Source organism: Penaeus chinensis, chromosome 3 (assembly GCF_019202785.1).
Source record: "Penaeus chinensis breed Huanghai No. 1 chromosome 3, ASM1920278v2, whole genome shotgun sequence".
Taxonomy (NCBI): domain Eukaryota; kingdom Metazoa; phylum Arthropoda; class Malacostraca; order Decapoda; family Penaeidae; genus Penaeus; species Penaeus chinensis.
In genome coordinates, this window is record NC_061821.1 from 144,116 (window position 1) to 149,719 (window position 5,604).

Here is a 5,604-nt window from a genome sequence, read left to right on the forward strand (position 1 = left end):
TACAGCCGGCCAGGCTGTAAAAGCTTAGACATGAGCCAGGTCATTGCTTCTGCTGCACACGACCGAGTGATCATAGGGGGAGACTTCAATGCACACCACCCAATCCTGGCTCCCTATAGGGCACCGGATGCGGCCGGGTATCGCATAGCCGACGTGCTAGAGACATTCCCTGAGATCGCTCTCAACACCCAAGAGCCAACGCATGTCAGAGGAAGGGTCCTAGACCTCACCCTGGCCACTGCGACTCTGGTGGGGAGGATTAGCTGGTGTGTCGATGAGGCCTTCACAAGTGACCATTACTGCACTATTACTACCCTCATGGATGCTGGCCCAGCCGAAGTCCTAAGACCAAATCCAAGATGGAAAACAGACAAGGTCAACTGGCAGGCGTTTCAAAGTGCCTTGGCCCTCTGTCTGAGATGCAATGATCCCCCACAAAGCAAAAATGTGGAAGTGCTCGAAGCTAGCCTGCTAAACGCCATTAATGAAGCAGCCTCACTGACCATACCCAAAACTCGGCCTGGGTTCAGAAGTCACAAAGACGCCTGGTACTTCAACGACGAGATCAGGGAGGTCAACCACAGGGTGAACATGTGCCGAAAACTATTCCGAAGGCAAAGAACCCCTGACAACTTATCCCTCCTAAGGGAGGCTGTCACGGATGCCAAGGAAACTGCCAACAGAGTCAGGCAGGAAAAGTGGCAGGAATGATGTGAGTCCTTCGACCACCAAACCACCCTCTCAGAGCTGTGGCAACGGGTCAGTCGAGCTACCAGCCGCTCAGCCCCGAGGTGCACGCATCACGACCCCCAAGCAGAGGCTAACAGACTGGCGCACGAGTTCTCTGCGAGAACGAGCAGCAACAACCTGCCAGCCGAGCTGAGGGCAAGACAAGAGCATCTACAGCCAGACAGACATGCTCAGATCAGAGGAAGTGCAGCCGAACCCGATAACTCAGACGTTATCTTTTCTCTGAGGGAACTAAGGAAAGCCTATAAATCCAGTTCCAACACAGCCCAAGGCTCTGATGGGATCTCGTACCCCATTATCTCCCACCTAGGACTGGCAGGTGAGCGTGCACTCTTGCAACTCATCAACAAGTCCTGGGAAACTTCCACTCTACCCGAGAGTTGGAAGAGGGCTACCATAGTTCCCGTCCCAAAACCAAAGGAGCCAGGGAATTACCGCCCCATCTCTCTCCTGAGCTGCCTGGCCAAGACGACCGAGAGGATGGTACTAAACCGGCTCCAATGGAAAATGAGTCCCCTGCACGAACACCTCCACAGGTTCACAAGGGGCATGGGCACAGCACACAGCATAGCAACGCTTTTAAGCACAATCAGCAAAGGCCCAGCTGTGGTGGTATTCCTTGACCTGGAGAATGCTTTTGAACTGGCAAGTCCGCTTGCCATTCAGGAAAGCCTGCTCCAGAAGGGAATCAGAGGAAAGCTCTTGGCTTGGATAGGTGACTACTTCAGGAACAGGACTGCCAATGTCAAATTCCAGGGTCACCTATCGCAGTACATGCCGCTCGAAAATGGAACGCCACAGGGTGGGGTTCTCAGTCCAGCCCTATTTAACACTTTAATGTCCTAGATCCTCAACATAAACCTCCCAGTGGGATGCAAGATCATCTCGTATGCAGACGATCTTGCTATCACCTCCACTAGACCACGCAGCCAGAATAAAGCCCAGCATTGTCTGGACCTCGTGTCCGAGGTGTGTTGTAGGACAGGACTAAAGATCTCTGCAGCCAAATCCAAAGCCATGGCTCTGAGACAGAGAGTTCGAGGCACAAGACTGAAAATCCAGGGAGTGGAATTAGAATGGATCCAGGACTACCTATACCTTGGGGTAAGGATAGACCGGACCCTCTCCTTCCAGAAGGAGGTCCAGTACCTGGTTAACCAAACCAAAGTAAGACTGTCTGTCATGAGAGCAATGACTGGGAGACGCATAGGGGCCAGACACAAAGTACTAAGATCATTCTATGTACATGCTGTCCGGCCCATTGCGGACTATGCCTCAGTCGCTCTAATTGCCGCCAAGAAAAAGTACACAGACAAATTAGAGACAGTCCAAAATGAAGCCGCCAGGATCATTCTGGGTGCCCCGAGGTGGACGAAGGTCCTCAACCTCCTAATGGAGGCAAACCTTCTCCCGACTCACGAATCGATCTAATGGCAACACAATTCCTGCCAAAGGCCATCCAGGCTCCCAGGAATACAAGCCTAAGACAAAAATTAGTCAGACGCCTCGAACAAGACAATGAGATCTTTGCAAACAACTCCTGGCTGTCTCACACAGCCAGGGTGTTGATACGCCATCAGCTCAAAGAACAGCTTCTTACTAAGGGCATGGACTCCCCCCACCCCGACTTTGCCGAAGCACCACCGTGGGCACAGAGCTTGAAAGAGTTCAACATAATGAGCCTGTCAATGAAAAAGAGCCTATACCCCACGCCAAGCCAAAAGGCAGAAGCCCAGAGGGTCATTGCAGCCATCACTTCTCCGGGCAGTAGAACATACTACACGGATGGATCGGTCGATCCCTTGAGCCACACTGCAGGTGCCGGCTTTGCAGCAAGGGACGCCATGCAATCCATGAGGATAACAGACGCCGACTCGCTACAGGCAGAGGCAGTTGCAATCATGGGAGCCCTAGCCCACGCGTCCCTAAGGGAAGGACACGTGGTCATACACACAGAATACAGGGCAGGCATTGACTGTCTTCAGCATTGACTGTCTTCTGGGTCCCAAGCCACATCGGCATCAGAGGGAACGAGCTTGCTGACAGACTAACCGTCGCTGGCAGGGGTATGCCCCCAAATCCCATGACGATAAAACCAAGCCGAAAATTACTTAAGGAGAAGAGTGCTTTGATCGGTCGTACCTTCCTACGGCAGCTCCTCAGAGAGGAAACGAGGACCTCCCCCTCGGCCAGCTGGTACTCAGACGCCACAGGCTATGAACCACTGGCACTCTCTGAAGTAATCAACAGAGGTACCGAAGTCATTCTTCACAGAAGAATGAGCTTGTCAATGGCAGATTATCACAACAATTGAACGCGAAGAAAGGTGCTGCATGCACTGCGGCGAGCCGAACGCCATACTAGTCCACTACTTGGAAAAATGTGTCCATACACAATTCCTGAGACAGGGACCGCCCACAACAGCCGCCGTGCTTGTAAAGAGGCTGTGCGATATGCTTAGACCATTGTGGCAGGAGAGCCTGCTGGCAATCCCGCCGCCACGGTAAGCATCGAGTATCAGACAACCAAATGAGACAGCCGTAAAAAGCTGACACAGGCCGGACCATATTTAGAAGGCTCGGGCGAAGCTAGAACTTCGCAAATCATAAAGAAGAAGCGAGATCCCCAATCCCCGATCCTCCAGCAGAGCAAGACCACAGCAGCAGCACTCAAGGACTGCCCAGTCCTTAGCCGACTGGGGAGCCTGCCGGCTCCCCCGTAGAACTCCAACTTCAGCCTCTAACACTCAGCCATACCTGTGGGCACTCACACCCACACAGTCACTCCCTAAAGAGATAAGACACCAGACTAACATAGTAGATGCCTCCATTTACCATCCACTATACTGGTGACTCCCGGAGTGATCCGACAAATGGAGTGACACGTTCCGGTTTATCGCTCGTTCGCTTAGCTCACTCTCTGGAGTGAGCTAAGTAGCATGACCCTGCAACCTGAAGTTCAGCATACTTTCCCAGGTTGGTTCATGCCCAGGTCCGCCGCCGTGTCCGCGCTCATTGGACAGCGGGCTCCACTCGTTCCCTGCGCGCTTACACAGCGCTCGTATACTTAATCCGCAGGCCACTAGCGAGATCACCAACCCATCCAACAACACACTTCACCACAAGACACCAGGACTCGCCAAGGAAGGACCTCCTCTCTTCTCTCCCCACTCGCCAGGGAGGGACCTCCTCTCCTCTGTCCCTGCGGAGAATTAGCCTTACGAGGCTAATTAAGAGCGATGGGAGGATCGTACCGGAAAAGGCGTTCGACGGGGCGCAGCAGGTGGCGCTAAGCTGAACAAAGCGAAGAAGGTTACCATGATCCCTCGATCATGGATTTTTTGCCGGGGTGACTTAAAGATATATTTTTTTAAAGAGATACACCGGACCCGCCCCCCCGGCAATTTGGCCTCGACACTTACGCGTTACCGCGCCGCTTCGGTGTCCACCCCTCGTTCCTGCCGCGATGCTGATTGCTTACTTGCAATTAGCTTCGTGCCCTGTAGCCTATTCTTTCCTTTATGGAATTTTCGGCATTAGGATAACTCTCTGCGCACCTTCTGGTGAACTGGACCCCATCTTCGAGCTCGTGCTCGGACGTGGACAGACCTTTACCTCTGCGGGGGAGGGTGTGTCTTTGGGGCCTTAGCGTGCCTGCCTTACGAGAGTTGCCATTCTTTTTGCTAGGGACTGGTATGGCACACCATCTGATGACTGCCACTCTAGATATTTCGTTTAGGAATGAATAGGCAGGTAGGAGCCCCTCCCTTTGTCAGGCCCTCAGCCTAGTTCTGTCGAAATAGCTGCTGCTAGACAGAACCGAATTCATGTCCCGCCACTGTAACCGCCTAGAAAGTTAGCTTCTCCCCCTCACTGTGGTGAATCAGACTTTGGGTGGCTGTTTCTGAGGGTTAAAGAAACTTCCTTGAAAGGTGCAGGACTCCTCTTTCATCTCTGAGGTGAAACAGCCTTTGCGTGGCTGTTTCAGAGGGAAGAGGAATTCACAAAGACACAGGGCCTTTCCTTCCTCACTGAGGTGAAACAACCTTTGGGTGGTTGCTTCAGAGGGATGAAAGGAACCACCTGGCAACAGGACAAGACCCCCCTTCCCTCACTGAGGTGAAACAGCCATTGGGTGGCTGTTTCAGATAGAAGGGGGAATCACTTTGAAAAGACACAGGTCCTTTCCTTCCTCACTGAGGTGAAACAACCTTTGGGTGGTTGCTTCAAAAGGATGAAAGGAACTGCCTGGAACAAATGCTAAACCTCCCTTCCCTCACTGAGGTGAAACAGCCTTTAGGTTGCTGTTTCAGAGGAAATGGGGAATCACTTCGAAAAGACACAGGTCCTTTCCTTACTCACTGAGGTGAAACAACCTTTGGGTGGTTGCTTCAGGGGAATGAAAGGAACTGCCTGGCAAAAACGCAAAACCTCCCTTCCCTCAATGAGGTGAAACAGTCTTTGGATGGTTGTTTTAGAGGGAAGGGGGAACTACTTCAAAAGACACAGGTCCTTTGCTTCCTCACTGAGGTGAAACAACCTTTGAGTGGTTGCTTCAGAGGGATGAAAGGAACTGCCTGGCAAAAGTGCAAAACCTCCCTTCCCTCACTGAGGTGAAACAGCCTTTGGGTGGCTGTCTCAGAGGGAAGGAGGAATCACTTTGAAAATGACACAGGTCCTCTCCTTCCTCACTGAGGTGCAACAATCCTTGGGTGGTTGCTTCGGGGGAATGAAAGGAACCACCTGGCAAAAGTGCAAGACCTCCCTTCCCTCACTGAGGTGAAACAGCCTTTGGGTGGCTGTCTCAGAGGGAAGAAGAGTTCACTTTGAAAAGATACAGGTCCTCTCCTTCCTC